General features: G+C 42.5%; 1 long non-coding RNA gene across 1 annotated transcript in view; it reads right to left on the bottom strand.

Moving 5' to 3' along the window:
* Positions 1-4975: 4975 nt before the first annotated feature.
* Positions 4976-18383, bottom strand: part of LOC144764016 (uncharacterized) — a 28410-nt gene continuing 15002 nt past the window's right edge. Inside the window, exon 3 of the long non-coding RNA XR_013596296.1 lies at positions 4976-6379. This is a non-coding gene — a long non-coding RNA (uncharacterized LOC144764016). The remainder of the gene's footprint in view (positions 6380-18383) is intronic.

The following is an 18383-nucleotide window of genomic DNA, read 5'->3' as shown; positions in this document are numbered from 1 at the left end:
CTACTGTCTCATCCGAGCACAAGAGTTATGTCCTCGTGATCACTAACTCCAAGATTGCTGACATGAGTGCTGATACACACTTTGATTCTCTTGCAGAACGTCTCTTCGGCAATATTTTCCTGGAGAACATTTCAAAATTCATCATGAAGCTTGTATTTGGCTCAGCCAGTGATAGTGTGTATGTCCCACAAGACCATCAAGGTCAGGCATCCCACCGCTTCTTCACATGCAGCAATGCCAGCCAAAGCTTCCATTTCTTTGGAATCTTTGGCTGGCATTGCTGGAAGTATTTCTTCAGAAGTAGATGCACTTGAAGAGAATGATTCTGCCGAGGAGGTTGTGCCAGCCACCATTTGTTCCAGACACCATATGGCTCCATCTCAGGTAAGCTTCTTCCACTTTTCCCCTCCTCTTTCCCTTCCCTCTCTTTGCATAGGAGGCTGCATCACCATTTAATTCCCCAATGGGGAAAACATTACAGTGGATGTTTGGGTCAACTGTCCATCCCATGTTCTCCTATTCCTCTAAAACCCTGCATCCAACGTGGCTGCCTTTCCCTTCACTCCTTCACTCGTTCTCTACAGTAAGAACTCCTCTGGTAGATCAGGAGGTAAAAATCTAGAAAACCTCTTAATCATCTCTCACCACATATGGATGGAGGGCATCCACCTCCTCCAGGACACACTCATGTACTGTGACTAGATGGTCTACTGTAACCTAAAAGATGGTTTCTTTTCCATTCCAACCCATACTTGTCACCAACAATATTTGAAGTACCAGCGGAAACATTGCCTCTGACAAATCTAAGTGTCTCCCCTTGGTGTCTTATCAGACCCATGGTCATTCACCAGGCTTCTATGGACCACTATCTCCTTCCTGAGGACGGGTGGCATCTGCCTAATTATCTACTTGGATGATATTCACCTGATGGATCAATGTGCAGAGACACTTGACCTCCATCTCTCCCTTACACTCACGCTATCTAATTCTCTAGGAATAATAGTGTATTTCAACTCGTACACTTAATGGCCTTTATAATAGGTATATAACCATGTCTCCTAATGCTCCCATTAAACAAGCTGTGGCACATTTGTAAGAAATTTGTCAAACCCTACTCCATCCCTCACTATCCCGCAAACAGCTGGCCTGTCTTGTGTCTGCTCTGTTTTTCCATTCAAGCAATATTTCTGGCCCCCTACATCACAGAGCCTTTTGGGGTGGGAAGCTCTCCACCTCTTTGCAGGCCTACCTTACTCTGCTCAGATTTCCCTAAACAGGGATTTTCTCAACTACTGCACACCCGAATTCCTGTAATTTGCTACATTCCGTCAGTACTGTGAGGAATTAATCTAGAGTTACATTGGGTTTTTGTGCATGACTGTAAAAGTGATTTTCTGAAGTTTCAATTATGGAATTCTTGAACGTGTGTTTCCGTCTTCTCATGGCTTCATCAAAAGCCTTCAAATCCCCTTCAACTTAGGCAAAAAGTGTTGTAGGTGAAGGCCTGAAGATCTCCTTTCCTTCTGACACAGCAAGATGCACTTTTTCCACTCAACTGGAAATCTGTTGGCTTCAAGATCCACTATGTACATTAGATAGTCTATCTTTTTCAATGTATTGAGAGATCCCCATTGCATTTGAGAAATGTCTGGGGGGGAGTCAAATTACATATGGTAGGATGATATGATATGAAAGGAGTTAGAATGAAATAGGATGTATAACATTTCAATATACACTCATTGTGTGTACACACAACTGAATATTCAACTACATAGTTATGTAGTATGCATAGCTGTAATCCAATATTTCAGAGGAAAGTAGAGAAATAGTGGTTCTTTTACAATTACAGTTTTCACTTTGAATGTTTTTTATATTTCCAATTAATGCACTCACATGGCAATGAAGTTGTACATGAAATGACCTAAATGAGGGTGCATAGGATGCGTCCTGATTGTGCAATAAGACATTCCTAAGCCTGAATAAGTCAGCTGATATTTATGTTCAAGAGGCAATCAAAGTTATAAAAAATGGCCATAACCCACCAGATATTGAAAAGAGACAATTAGAATCGTTATTGCAAATGTCACTCTGTTCTGTCTATGGTGCAAAGACTTTTAAAGGACCATGAATTCAGGTGTAATTAAATGCCAGGACCTGATGGAGGGACAATTCTACCCTTCTGACCCATATGGCCAGTACTTTTTCAGACAGCGTGTGTGTGTTGTACAGAAAATGATTTCACTAACTACAGGGAGGACCTAACTAGAAGTGAATGGTCATGAATGGCAAGTTTTATGGTGTCAGAAATATTTGTCCAGAAGGTGACCCGAATGTGACTAAATGAAACACTTGGCTGCGTTCTTGTCCATGCTTTTACATTTGAAGCAAAGAAATAAAGAATGACATTTCTTCAAGATATGGAGTTTGTGATGTCTATAGCCAGTGATTTGACTCCATTGTAACTGAATTTGTGACTCCTATATGTAATTTCAGACCTGAATGTAGACCCTTATTGAACTTTTTGCTAAATACATCTTGACAAGTGCTTCTCATTTTTGCTGTTTATAACCCTTGAGATGACTCTGCCAAATCCAGTAATCTGATGCTCCCATTGCTCCAGTTTTCGATTTCAGAAGTATATGAGATAAAAGCTGCATACGTAGAAATGTCAGCAAGAAAAGATTCAAAACTGGATATACTAGACAAAAGATTATAAGATTAAAATTCATGCTGTGAGGAAATTGAGCAGAGAGCCTCAGCCATAGATGACATACAAGCTACCCATTCGGAGGCTGTTTTGCAATGCCAAAAGGAGATGAGAAATGATCATTTCAAACATGAAGATCTTATAAATCAATCTCCGAGGTCAAATTTACCTTTGGTAGGTGTGCTTGAGAGACCCTACAGAGATGTATGAGTTGTAAGAGCTCACAAGGTGCCCTTTAACCTTCTGAAAGAAGAAACAAAACCTCAGAGCACCTTAGTTTATTTTTAAGATTTGAGAATCTGAGAAGAAATTCAACTTGACACTACCACTGCTGCTGAGAATTGAAGCAAATGATGAAGAAATTCAAGGTGAATGAAGCTCAAGCTCAGAATATTGAGCCAAAAAAACTGAAAGTTCTCTGGTACGGTCCTTTTCACATTGTTTGCAGAAATATCTTATGGTGAGATCTTTCTGGCTACAATGTATAACTCTAAGAAGTGCTACAGAGTGAAAGCATTAATTTCATGTCAGGTAAGGGTGGGTTCATCTTTCGGAAGGAGTGTTGGGGAGAGTGGGATTTGTTACACCCAAGTTGGAGTCCAATGTATTAAAATTAGGGGAGCATTGCAAAGAAATAAAAAGGTTTTTATCATACGAATAATTCTTGGAAACATCACAAAGTGAACATGCTGCAAATGGAGGCTGCTCCACCCTTGGCATCATAGCAGAAAGGAGGCATGAGGAAATACAGGGTCTTCTGTGCAACTCTACCCCACCATCACAGCTGGAGTATATCCCAGTTAAAGGTAATTCTGAGGTGGGTTGATTGTCCCGCTGCCTGCACAATTCCAGCAAATGGCTGCTGGACTACCCAAACTTCTCAGAGATGTTTACTCTCTGGGACTATCAGAAGCAGACTGTTTCACCTCCTGTGTGAATAGGCATCCAACCCAGAATGTCTGCAAAGTGCTTGTCTTCATCGCAGACAAGGGTTCTCCCATAGGTTATGCCTTTTCCCCATTTTGTCTAATTCTCTGCACCTCCCCTTCAATTCTGCCACTGTTGGACTTGAATGGTTCATAAAAACTCTGGACCTCACAGGGTTGTTCCTCTCCTGGAGAGCACCATAAATATGTTTTCAATTTCTTCAGTCATGTGTTACCCTTCAAGAGGAGGAATACTCACCCCTTAGTCATGAACAATCATTTTTCCCTACTGGCTTGACTGGTCGCTGAACTAACAGTTCAAATAATCACCTACCCAGTGCACCATTCCATTTCCTTGAAAATTCATGTGCCCCAGGAACCAAAAAAGTTTTCACTTGCCACATTTCCCTTACCTGTGGTATGTCACTCAGTTCACTTAGGTTTCTCAGCCTAGCCAAAAATCTATGCAACTCTCTGCTAAGCTAACTGTGATAAGTCTGATCTCAATCAAATTCTTTTCAGGCATCAAGACAGCATCTGTACTCCAAAGCTGCTTCACTCCAGAGGTGGTGTATTCTTCATTTCTGAAAGAACTAAATCTGCTTGCTCTTCCATCCTGCAACCTTACTTCCCAGAACATGCATAGCTCACTAGCTGTTTGATGAATCTTCATGAAACTATACACACGACTCTGAGAGGCAATGTAAGCATTTGAACAAGGTACATGGCATAAGTGCCTAGCAAACACGATATTAAGCGAGAGGAGGTCTTGAGTTTTCTTGATACTTTATTTCAATAGTTTAAGATTCCAAAGATAAATACAGCCAAATAAATACAGCCAACGCGTTTCACCCATAGCGTATTTCTTCTGTGCACCCAAGCCTGAGGAATTCTTCCTAAAGTGGATAGATCCTATTCTTGTGGAAATTACAGAGGCAAGAGGTAATGCTCACTGTATAGTTTGTGAAAAAAGTCCTATTATAAACCAGTCCAGTTGTGGACATAGTTAAATTAATTCGTCGTTAAGTGTTGAACGTCGCAAGGAAATGCATATTCATGCAGACATGCTAGTTTTCAAATAAAGCCTGTCCCGGCTATTAGTACGGCCTAGACAGGAAAGGTGAATGTGAAGACTTCCCCCACATCTCAGAAATTACCCATCAAGTCTTCGGGTGTTCCATGCACGGCAACCGCAAATTCAAACAAATTGACGACTTTGTTTGAATTTGTGGTTGCCGTGCATGGAACACCCGAAGACTTGATGGGAAATTTCTTCTGGTTAGTTCTAAGGCTACATTTTGTGTATTGAAGAAAGTTAAGGAAACTCAACAAATATTTACGGTTGTTTTGAAGAAAAATACTTTATTTAAAGTATTATGAAACAGTTAATTTTTGTATCATCTACATGGAAATACATTTGATTATAAGTACTGATAAATGATTGCATTGATTTATTGACAAAGCCAATGGGTCTGCCTTATTTACATTGATGTGCTGACTCCTTGATAAATCCATAGACCAGCATTTTATATTTTGGTATTTTGATCCTCTGATAAATCCAGAACTTATGCCTTACTTAAAATTACACCCTTTGTATTGTTACTTTATGTTCACGATATCCTACAAAATTCACTGAAAAAAACAAGGTTAAAATGAAATGAATTCAAGTCATCTTAAGCAACTATAAGCCACACCCTTGCCATGCACTTCTTATATCCTCACATAATACATGACCCATGACATGTTCATAAACTGCATTGATAACATTCCTAATGAGATCTGAAACAACATCAATAATAACAACCTTGTGCATGGTGGGGCGTGAGTAATAGTTACTTTAGGGCACAAGTTATGTTACCTGCGATTGAGATTTATTCACCTTGTCACTGACATTTTCACCTAACTATAACGTCACTGTAATATTTTTATTTCGATAAGTGTATCATCAGGCCATATATCCATCTATAGATGTATAGACAGATATACAGCCTGATGAATATAAAACACTGATGAGCTAAACCCTTCCATACAAAGGCAATAGACTTATCTGACGTGAGAACCAGGTATTATTCATTTTATATTGATATTGACTTAACACTGTTGTTCTGCTCATCTCACATTTAGACAAGTGCTGGACTATCACTAGAACAGGTGCTGACAAATAGGTGACGGTGCTGAGAACTGGAAACCACCGGCTCAAATTGAGCACTGTGCCATACCAACCATTTTTTATATAATTATGTATTCATTTTATATTTTTTTAACTAGTTTGGTTAATTTCTGTTGGCTAGCATGGTTTAACTTTGAATTTTAAAATGTGTTTTTAAATTTACATTTTAATTATTGAAATATAAAATGTTTTTTTTAAATTGTATGTGAAACCTTTCACTCTGATACCCTGACAATTTATGTGGTGTAAAAATCATAAACAAATGATGAACCAAAGCGATTATGACTAAAACCAAGGAGATACATAGAAGGAAATAGTTTTATTTCGGCACCATGAGGGCTCAAGAGGCTGGGAGATGAGCTAATCAAACATTAGACAATGATCTATTTATTAAAATAAGAGATTACATTTTGAAATGCACTGGATAAGCACTTGAATTAGATCAGATGACACAAGCTGTGTCTAAGTATTCTCTATTAAAGCAATTCTAAAGTCTTCCCAGCTTCAAGTTACAGCGTCCTCATTGCTGTGTGACCCAGGGCCATCTTCAGGTGTTGACTGGATCAGTTCAGGGAACTATAGAAGGAAACAGATCAGCAGTACTCAGTAGATGTAAGGATTGTACCAGTGACATTCAAGTGTGAAACAGTTAATAGATGGCTTCTGTAATAACATCCAAGTTTAACTAAACATGTCACTTCTGTAAATAACTCAGCAACAAACAATACATTTGGATGGTTTCCCAATACATGGATGTGTGCAGGCGCTGTTCGTAAAACGTGCCAACACATTCTTCATACAAGTGACACTACAGTAGGGTTGACATAGACAGACAATAATGTGAATAGCATCTTCCGGGTCTGAAGATTAACTGCAAATACCACCTAAAAGAATAAAAGAAAGAGGAAGGTCTCACTCTTTCTTTTTTTTGTCTTTGGCTAATAAGAGATTCATGGTTCTGTACTTACTTATTTTGAGTTCACTACAAGCAAAACTGAATTTTTCTCCAGACATTGTAAAATACAAAGCTGGCCTCAAAAGTGAGATAAAAAAAGAAAACAAGCTGCATAGCGGTATTTTATTATCTTAGTGCATCTCTCACATTTACTCTACATATCTGTATCCAGAACTGCTACATCAGAAGTAGCAACACACAAAAAATGTAATCAGATGTTCAGAGGATGGCAATGATGTGGCCATACATTATAAAGCATAGATGGTGGCCGCATAGATACATCGCAGCGGAGCTCTCCTGTGGACCTCTCTCGCCCCCTCTTACCCCTGTGGATACTGACCTGTGCCAAAGATTTTCTTTCAACGGGCTGTACTGCTCTCCTACATGCGCAATTTAACGCAGTATGCTGGCCAGATTCTTGGTGCCGGGAGAAGGCAGGATTGCGGGATGGTGCTCATCAGTGCTGGAGATCGCTTCACGACGGTGTCTCGGCACTCTTGGAAGGTGGGTCGGACTCAAAGATTTTCTTGATTGGTGGCTGGTTTCAGATTCGGTACTGTCTGGGTGGCTGCGTGTGTCAAAATGCCACCAAAGCCCGCAAAACTCCAGAAAGACATTGGAGAAGTGCTTTCTGCATCAGCAAGACTTGCTGTCCATGCAATAGCCACCATACAGGACTCTTTTCTTGAACAGATCACCATAGTGCCAGGTAAGCTAACTGATCCTCATGTGGGGAAGCACAGGTCAGAGAGTATGGGGCTGGAAAAGGGTGGAATCAAGTTTCAACCAAAGGCTCCAGGGCAGGTTTGGGCATGGAGGAAGGAGCTGTAGGTATTGGTAATGATGCTCTGCCCACGCCACAACCTGCAATAACCAAATTCTTTGCCATCAAGAATCCTGGGGGTGGTCCAAGGCAAACTGACACTATTGAGAAGCTGGACGAGTCAGACCTCTGTGCCACCCTAGCTCCAGATGATTGGGTAGGGAAAGTTTTTGCGCCAGATGCTGACCCAGGTGATTCAGGCGGGACATAACCTCAGCCATGTGAACAAGTCAACTATATCCCTCAGCCAGTCACTCCCGAGGGGGCAGGGTGCAGCAAGTAAGGGAGCAGTAAGGGGCACAGCATAAATCAGTGCAGAACAGCGGTAATGCCTGATCTCACCTTGGACAGGGAGGATACATTCTTCTGCTTGACAAATGGCTCAGACTCTGAGGCCCCCAACACATATTTCAGCAAAACAAACAGTACAAACTCTTCAACCTCAGAGTCCAGCACACTGGAAGAATCTGAAGCAGAGCTCAAGCGCCCAAAGCACCAAAAGCAGCACAGAACCTCCGAGGAGAAGAGCGAAGAATTCAACCGGTAGAAGCCTCAAATGGGATATTTCCCATACCATGACGTTCGGGACTCTGGAGGAAGCACAAGCTCTGAACAAAATAGTTGCATCTGCCGTTTCATCTGCTGCACAGCCAACTGTGACCATGTCTGCAAACCCTGAGTTAAGCTTAATTATGGAGTACATTAAAGAACATTGGGCTGAAACATGGGCAGACAGCAAAAGGGCAAGACATTCAACGTAAAAACTAGAAGTCGCAGTTCGGAATGTGGGGAAGGCATGCTCTGAGATTGGGAAGTGCCTTAGCTGCATTGAGGACAGGACAACTGCCTTGGAGGTAGAGGTCACAGAGGTGAAAGAGTAAGCCAAGATGTGGCTCACTGGTAGTGGATGCCTAGCTTCACTTTGGGGTGCCCTCTCACAGGGAAAGCCAGGACGGGTTCCCCAGCGGTATACAGCGCCAGGACGCCACATAACGAGGTAACAGTGCGCTTTACAAGTATACATATATTACATTACATTACAAGATGCATGAGTCCCAATTAATAGATGTACAGTGGAAGTTGGAGGACATGGAAAACCGACAACAGAGGAATAATGTTCGGTTTTTTGGAATTGATGAGGGCCTCGAGGGGGATAATATACGCTCTTATATATGCTGGATCTCTTAAAGACTGCCTTTCCCTAATTGTCAGGAGGGGACTGGGCTACAGAAGTTCAAAGAGTACACTGCTTCCAAATGACCCGCAGTAAATCAGTTCAGGCTGGAAGGGACTCAAGACAAGAACGGGCTATCTTAGTAATTTTGGGCAACATTTTACTCTGTCAGGCTAGCTTTGAGAAAGCCTGCCCGAATGCAAGACAGAATACCTAGGATGATCATTTTTCATGTGCCCTGACTTTTGCCATACAAATGTCATACGCTGGTGGCATTTGCGGCAGGTGATCTAACTGTTTCAGGATGCTAGCCTTGAAGCATATCTATTGGTTTCTGCCAGACTTAAAACTATTGTTAGTGGTTCTGTTAAATTCTTTGCATTAGAAATTAAAGCCATAAAATATCTGTGTTAGGTCTTGGCAGGCAGTAGCATTGTGTAAGTTCTGGGGGCCTCTTTATGAATTGGCCTGATTACAGTAATATTAGAGATGGCTTTCTTTTTTTTTGGTTTTCCTTTTCTCTCATTTCTCACTGGGCACTGTTTTGCGATGGGAGCAAGAGACATTACATCTGAGAGGGGACAAGTGTTGATCTCCGATCTCCATCACACTGACCCATTTGGTCTGGTGGCTTTTACTAGTGGGGGTGGCGGGAGGAGGTGGGGCAACAGGGGTCTGGGGGTTTGCCAGGGAGGCAGAGGAGGTTGGGAACGGGGTGGTGGCCTGCTGAGTGATGGTGTGTCATATGTTTTTTCTTTAAACAGCGGTATTATGAATATGGATATAGCAAGGATAGCGTGTATCTAGCATTTAAGTGTAAAGCAGACCCTGCACAAAACACACGATGGGGTAGCAGCATGGTATTTGCTTCAGTGGGGTGGAACTGCCAGCTGGCTTTGACAGCCTCTATGAGCTATAGCTGGATTGCGAATTGCCTCCATTAACATCTGCGGGCTAAATGATAAGGTAAAAAGGAATGCAGGTACAAGAGGGTTTAAGCTTTTTAAGAGCAGATGTGTATTCTCTACAATAACCCCACATGGCCAATAAGGACAGTGCTCTGCTGAACACTTGGATTAACAACAGTTTGCCATATGACACAAGAAACTAGCACATGGAGGGGTTGCGAAATTCTATCACCCCCCGCCGTAACGCTGTAGATAAGCTGAGAAGATGAGCAATAATGGAATGCAAGCTGGGCAGATGGTATTTTACTCTATGTACAATTTCTTCCCCAGTACTAGATGACCACAGTTTGTTTAATTTCTTGGCAGCCGAACTACCATCTTGGCCGGGGCCATTTGTTGTTTGTGGGGACTTTAATCTAAATGGCTCAAGGGGTGGGCTATGTAGCAGCGAAGAAAATTATGCTGGAAGCAAGTCACAATCCTTTAAATCCATGAGTCGTCTGCAGAAGGAACAAGGGATGATTGTTGTTTGGGCTATACTATACTGCCAGGAGCCGAGATTCCAAATTCCTTTACTGAAACAGTGATGATTAGTTTCTTGAACTAGGCCAAGTCAAAAAAGGATGCAAACTCCTATCACTCGATTAGCCTCTCAAATCATGATTATGAATTGTTTATAAAGATTTTAGCGAATCGTCTAGCCTTGGTAGCTCCTACAACCAATCACAGCGATCAAAAGGGTTTTATTTTGGATAGACAAATGGAAGATAAAACACATTTTCTAATTCAGAGATTAGATTATTTTTTAGTGCAGAGCAGGAAGGTGGCTGTTATAATGCTGGACCCAGAGAAGCGGTACAAAAAGGGGGTGGTACAAAAAGGGGGTACCACCCCCTTTTGGACCCAGAGAAAGCATTCAAAAGCGTCCAATGGAATGCCTTGTTTATTATTCGAGAAATATTTGCTTTTCCAGGTGCATTTATTTCAGTTGTAAAAAATGTATATGTGGGAGCAAAGGCAAGCATAATCATAAATAGCAGAACAGCAGGAGATATCACTATAAGCTGCAGGACATCCCAGGGCTGATCTCTCTCGCCAATTTTGTTTTCACTGTTTATTGAGCCACCTGTATGCTCTATCCGCCAGGACACTAATATTATAGCTCTGATATCCGAGATAGCTAAATGAAATTGTTTGCAGATCGTATGGTTCTGTAGTTAGCTGTGGATAAAATGTATATATCAAACGCAGTGGAAAAATGTGTTAAGTTTTCTAAATTGAAAGGGGATAAATGATGCAAAATCAGAAACTCTTCTTTTTAACTGTTCTGTAGACGTATTACCTCAAACTATGCAATCTCATTACTCCCCGGTCGGTCCTATAAAATAGTTAGGGAGTTTTGTAATCACTAACATAGGGGATCTGTTCATGCAAGATTTTATGTATATATAAAATCCACAGGACGTAAGTCAATGGCAAAATGCACTATTACAATTTTAGGTCGAGTAGCCCTGGTAACAATGTATATATTTCCGCTGCTAATATTTATACTTGCAAATATTTTCATTAAAATTCCATTCATTTTTTGTGTAAATGGACGCAGCTAGTCAGAATTTTATCTGGAAGGGCCAAAAAACAGATTAAAAATGGAGACTATTCAGCTTGAACTTGAGGAAAGAGGGTTGGGGTTGCCTAATGTGAAATGGTATTATCAGGCATCTTTTCTAGACTGGTTTATGACGTCTTCTTCCAGTATTTCGAGTGAGGCTAATGTTTATTTAGAACAAATGGTGAAACCATCACTTTTTTTTTAAAATCCCAAGGCTTCCAAGGAAGTCAAGGTATAAGTCACCACGTATAATTGTCCAAAGAGTCAAAAGGATTTGGGAAAAATTGGAAATCCCTAGGCTTAATCCCCAGGAGAAAACCGCAGATTGTAGATTTTTGGCCTTGCAATACACTACGCACATGTGTAGTAGGTGGGGTAGGCTGGATTTTAATAGGATGCAATTGCAGTAAATGGTGAATGTGAACGGAATATAGCTTTTTTATAGCATTGTACAAATTAAGAAATCCTGTGCAGGCTTTGTAATAAGGGAGGGAATTTTTTCATATTCCCTTAGTACAGTTTATTTGTTGGCCAAATTATTGGGCATAGAGAACTAGTATAGATTATTGCACTCTAAAGGTAAAGAGATAGTAAATTCAGATTTATTACTGCAAATTGAATCCTCCACGGGTGGAGGCTGGATATTTCTCGGTGGAAATATTTTAATCAAATTAGCGTTAAAGGCAGTATGAGCTTCCAACTTAAGAAGACTATCTTTTTTTAGTAAATGGATGTTGTAGCACACTCCAGCTAAGATTCATAAATATTACCCCGGGGCTGAGTCTAAATGCTTAAGAGAACCAAAAATTTGAATGGAGACTGGCTCCATATTAAATTCACTTCTAGTTATTTAATTGGGTTTTGCCAAGACATATTTGCGGAAAGTAGTGCAAAACTCAAGCTTATTATTCTGCTAGATGCTTAGGGAGCATTATTAGGAATGATGGTTCAATCTGGAGAAATGTCAATCGGACAGCGTCAGCTATTTTGTACCTCTATGCTCGTGACCAGATCATCAAGTTTAGCTAATTGAGATTCAGTTCCCACTGTATCCCAGTGGATTAATAAAATGCCTAGATTTCATGTACATGAAATTCTATATGGAAAAATAACTATGTCTATGCATAAAGTAGCTATAATTTGGAAAAACTGAGGGAAGTCAATATGAATTTGATATTTATAAAATACTATGTTGTAGGGTTGATTTTTTTTCTTTCACTTTTTAGGGGATTTTTTTAGATGGATTAAGAAAGAAATTTATGGTTATGTCAATATTAGATCCATTTCTCAGTGTCATAGTGGTTAACTGTGATTTGTATCTGTGAATCAGCTAAATACAAAATGAAACAAATAACTAGTAAAATTATTCAAAGGTGTTTAGCCTCCATTCCCCTCAATTCCTAAAAATCCAAAGGTTACAGAGAGGGCATAGTTAGGTACAGATTTTGCACACACAAAACCATAGAAATTCAGCAGCTATAGTTACCTGAGCTAACTATAACTGATGACCTCCAATATTACATCAGTCATGACATGGTCAGTGTTTACATCACAGTGTAAGTGTTTCGTAAAATGTTAAGAGACTTAAAGATATATACTAAGCTATTGCAAAAGTGACATTGGTTTTCTTTCTGTACGTCTTATTAGTGATACTATTTCTAACATGTGTAATCTGATCGTACACATGTCCCCTGATGATGTATGTGTACGGTAGTGCTTGGTGACAGTTTAAGCAGTTCATTGAGACTTCACTCCACCGTGAAGACTGAGTATAATTCTGTTTTATGACACCCCGACCAGTTTACTTATACCTCTCTCCTTGTGAAGAATGACTGTAGTAGTAGATTGCAATGAATGTATATCTGTTAACTGAGACCTTTTTCTCAGTGTAGTAGACAATTACAATAAACTCACCTCAATGTTAACACCTCTGTCCAAGATGAAGAATAATTTGCGTTGTGGGATGTGACACAGTGGTCTGTCCACTAACACCTCTCTACTGTTTGTAAGCTGTGGTGGTTTGTGTAAATCTGTCATTTGTAGTAAAATGTCTTTCCAAGTTCATGAATGGTTTGCAATAGACTAGCCTATATGGTTAGACATATTATTTTGGTCGTTAATGATCACAGTGGTGGTTCAGAAGAGACAGGACAATCAAATGAGAACTGACTGATAAGTGAATGTAGTAGTTGATAAGATTCCATTGAGCTCTCTGCTGTACATCTCTCACATGTCTTATTATTTTTAATACATCTAAATGGTATTTTATGAAGAATGTTGAAGTTTACGTTGCTGGATGACGTCATCAGTGATGTCATGTGAGATGTCATTAGTGATGTCATCTGGGATGTCACTGACCAAGTCATCAGTGATGTAACATGTGAGGTCATTAGCATATCATTGAGGGGATTAGCAAAGCATTGAGGGGGTGTAAGTTATAGTTAGCTCAGTTAACTCTAACTGAACCTAAACATAACATCCCTTTAACCTTTGTTTTTTTCAGTGAATTTCAAAGTTTTTCTAATGCTATTCCTAGCTATAACATCCCTGTAACCTTTGTTTTTTCTGTAAATGTCCTCCTTATCAAAAGCATGTTCATGCATCCTGAAAGGTTGCCCAACAGCAGAAAAGTTTTGCAGGTAGGGTCAAAGCAAAGAGAACGGTTAGTGAGTTGTGCAAACTGTTGATGTCACCAATGACTTGGAGCTGTACTGGACAGGGACAGCCTCCCCGCCTGGCACAGTAAGATATGCTTATTCCAGACAAAGAGCTGCATGACAACTGCTGAACCTGTGCCATGTGGCAAAAACACCGCCTGAAAGCAAAAGGGGAACTCAGTTTTAAGATATGCCATGGCACTAATCCTTTTAACCCAACTGTAGTCAAAGAAAGACAGAGGCGCTACATACAGATCGATGTTTAAGGCACACAATTACCTTTTCTCAGCTAGCTCTTGCCAGCAGCCAAGTGCTGGGAATCTAACAATTTAAAACCTATCAAAAATGTGATTGGTGCAGTGTGCTTAAACGAAAAAAAGAAAAACTAATAAAAGTGCAGACTTTACGACCAGAATTTGCAAAGGAGAGAGAAAAAGCAACTTTTACAAGGTACGATTCATTATGAAAAAAGGTTTAGTACCCGCACTTAGATCCTCAGACTGCACATCTGAATTCAGGCCTTGCACTGCCCCGTTAATTCATATTAATTACTCCCTCTCAGTATTTTAATAAGAGATGCTGTCTATGGGTTAATCTAGAGGAAACCCTTATCTCAGTTCCGGGTTCCCTACTAAACTCATTGTGTAACCTTTGCCTGAGTGACTCCCTATATCTTTTATTTGCATTGGATTTATCATCAAAGGGAACTGATTGTTCTTAGAAGTCAGCTAAAGAAAGGAAAGGCGCATATACAAACCGATAAGCGGCAACCACTCCTCTCCCTGGGTCCTCTCACTGTGTTCTGCGCATTTAGGAGTGCATGCCTTTGTCTGAGAAGCAGGACTTTAAATGGGAAGATACTCGAAAACACTGAATATCTGCACTTCTTACATTTGAAAGGCACTTCTCAGCAAAAGTGCAATACTTTTGTTTTTGTAATGTTTTTATTGGCATTTGTCAATATAAACAATACAACAACAGCCTTGGGCAGGAGAGTGGAGAAAACAGAGGGGAGTTGGCAGAGAAGGAAATATGTAATGTAGAGTGCAGGATATGGGGCGTGGTTGTGAATATAACAGTGTATTAATCAGAGTATGGGGTGGAGATGCCACAGCATCAAACATTGAGAGGAACTGGTCATCAGGGTAGAGGACTGAGAACAATCTAATGCAGGTGCAATGGCACTTTTCTCAGAGAGGGGTGGTATCATGGGATTACTGGCGAGCAGAATGGAGGAAGCATAAAGGAGTGTCAACCCTGCTCTCTTCTTCAAACCCTCTCAATCCCAGTGCACACATTCAATGGCATTGATTTCAGCCTTAGGAACGCTGTACTGTAAAAATAGCGCAGTCAATAGGGACCATTGAGCTGTGTGGTCTGTCTCAACTGCCATGTGTGGCTTGAATGGAGTAGGGTGGAGCCAGTATTAGAGAAACTGGGCCTTGGCGTACAGAGCATACAACGTCATGTTCGCTGCCCCCAGTTCACCCTGAGTGAGCATTAAAGTGAGCAGCTCCCAAGAAACCCTTGGCTGCCTACCTGCCCATGCCGAAGTCATCAAATTAGATCTTAAATGCTTGGGGAACTATGCCATGAGATGGAGGGGGACATTAAGAAAAAAGTAAAGAAACTTAGAGAGAATAACCATCTATGCAACTGAGATACAGTCAGCTAGAGAGAGTAAAAGTTTGGCCCACAAAGGTATTCTGTCCTCAAGCAAGGACATGGCCATAATTTGCATGCCGTAGTTCTTCTGGATCATGGCACAGCCATATACCCAGATATCACACTGGATCACCTGCCCACTTCAGGGCAATACTTTTAATAGGGGAGTACCAGCACTTCTCATCAGTACAAAGTAATATTGACTACATACACTGCTGTAGTTTCATTTCAAGCACTGATGAGTATGTATCACTTGACATTGCATCTCATCTTGAATGGGGAATTATTAAGTGGAGATAATAGGCCTGGTTAAGAATCTCCATCTTTACATGCTCACATTCTTACATTGCAGCTCTCCCTTTAACATTTTGACAATTGACACACATTCATTTGTATGCACACACAGGATAACCTTCCTCAAACTCAGTCTGCGTACACTACCACTTTGTAGGCACTCTATCTGAACACCTTGAACAGTCTGCACAAAGGCTAAGTTCAGAATGCAAGATGTTGTTATTTGCTTTTGGCCGCAGGGTGATAGAGCTATTACAATAGAATAAACAATGGCGGCCTGACTGGAGCTTCAGCATGGTTACATGGCGGATGTTATTATATATATGACATCAAGCCTTAGTTTTGAGGAACATTTTGAATGGCACTGAGAGGTTGGTCCATGCCTTATTTTTTTATTTTTTTTAAAAAGAGGTAATGCCCCAGGGGATGAGGTCCACGGGGTGATTTTTTAAATAATGGAAGTGGTGGGTTTTTTTTTTCTTTCCAGTTCGGAGTCATGACCCCAACGCAGCTCTCACCGCGGCCCCCCGTGTAACGTCGCATCAGATTTGCGGTTCCTCCTTAAATAAATAACTTAGTAGAATATAATTTAGATGGTAGTTTTGCATTTGGGTAGTTGTCTTAAAAAGGGGGTGAGATTGAGGTTAATAGGAATCAATCAATCAATCAATCAAAGCATTTGTATAGCGCACTACTCACCCGGAGGGTCTCAAGGCGCTAGGGGAGGGGGGGTCCGCTACTGCTCGAACAGCCAGGTCTTGAGCTGCTTCCTGAAGGCGAGGTGGTCCTGGGTCAGGCAGAGGTGGGTCGGGAGGGAGTTCCAAGTCTTGGCGGCGAGGTAGGAGAAGGACCTTCCCCCTGTGGTGGCTCTTCGGATCGGGGGACGGCGGCGAGGGCGTGGCCGGTCGATCGAAGCTGGCGTTTGGGAGCGTAGAAGTTGAGGCGGCTGTTGAGGTATCCTGGGCTTTGGTTGTGCAGGGCTTTTTGTGCGTGGGTGAGGAGACGGAAGGTGATTCTCTTGTTGACCGGGAGCCAGTGCAGGTCTCTCAGGTGTCCGGAGATGTGGTTGCGACGGGGGATGTCCAGGATGAGTCGTGCTGAGGTGTTCTGGATCCGCTGGAGTCTCTTCTGGAGTTTGGCGGTGGTTCCGGCGTAGAGGGCGTTGCCGTAGTCCAGTCGGCTGGTGACGAGGGCTTGGGTGACCATCTTCCTGGTCTCGGTGGGGATCCACCGGAAGATCTTGCGTAGCATGCGTAGGATGTTGAAGCACGACGAGGAGACGGCGTTGACTTGTCTGGTCATGGAGAGGGAGGAGTCCAGGATGAAGCCCAGGTTGCGTGCGTGGTCTGTTGGTTTGGGTGCGCTGCCTAGGGCGGGGGGCCACCAGGAGTCGTCCCAGGCGGAGGGTGAGGCTCCCAGGATGAGGACTTCCGTCTTGTCCGCGTTCAGTTTCATGCGGCTGTTCTTCATCCATTTGGCTACCTCTTTCATCCCTTCGTGTAGGTTGGCTCTGGCGGTGGTGGGGTCGTTGGTGAGGGAGAGGATCAGCTGGCTGTCGTCGGCGTAGGAGATGATGTTGAGGTTGTGCTGGCGTGTGATGGCTGCGAGGGGACTCATGTAGATGTTGAAGAGGGTTGGGCTGAGCGAGGAGCCTTGAGGAACGCCGCAGATGACTTCGGTGGCTTCTGATCTAAACGGGGGAGGCGGACTCTCTGTGTCCTTCCGGCGAGGAAGGAGGTGATCCACTCCAGTGCCTTCTCCTGGATTCCGACGTTGCTGAGGCGCTGTACTAGGGTACGGTGGCAGACAGTGTCGAAGGCCGCGGAGAGGTCTAGGAGGATGAGGGCCGCTGTTTCTCCGTTGTCGAGCAGGGCTCGGATGTCATCGGTTGCTGCGATCAGGGCGGTCTTGGTGCTGTGGTTGGCCCGGAAGCTGGACTGCGAGGGGTCGAGGGATCCGTTCGTCTCGAGGAAGGCGGCCAGCTGCTTGTTGACTGTCTTCTCGATGACTTTAGCGGGAAACGGGAGCAGTGAGATGGGTCGGTAGTTCTTGAGGTCGGTGGCATCGGCTGATGGCTTCTTTAGTAGGGCGCTGAGTTCCGCGTGTTTCCAGCTCTCTGGGAAGGTAGCGGTGTTGAAGGAGGTGTTGATGATGTCCCGCAGGTGGGGTGCGATGACAGCGTCGGCCTTGTTGAAGACGTGGTGAGGGCAAGGGTCGGTCGGAGATCCGGAGTGGATGGAGTTCATCGTGCTTATGGTGTCTTCGGTGCTGATCGGGGTCCAGGCGCGGAGGGTGGTGGTGGGGGGCGGTGGTTCCGTCGTGGCGTGCGTCGGTTGAGTGCTGAAGCTGTTGTGTATGTCCGCGATCTTGTTGTGGAAGTAGGAGGCGAGGGAGTTGCAGAGGTCTTGTGAAGGGGTGATGTCGTTGTTTCCGGCGTTGGGGTTGGAGAGCTCTTTGACGATGTTGAAGAGTTCCTTGCTGTTGTTATGTTATGT

The sequence above is a fragment of the Lissotriton helveticus genome, chromosome 6 (genome assembly GCF_964261635.1).
Source record: "Lissotriton helveticus chromosome 6, aLisHel1.1, whole genome shotgun sequence".
Taxonomy (NCBI): Eukaryota; Metazoa; Chordata; class Amphibia; order Caudata; family Salamandridae; genus Lissotriton; species Lissotriton helveticus.
The sequence above is the reverse complement of the archived record's forward strand: the minus strand, read 5'-3'. Positions and strand labels throughout refer to the sequence as shown.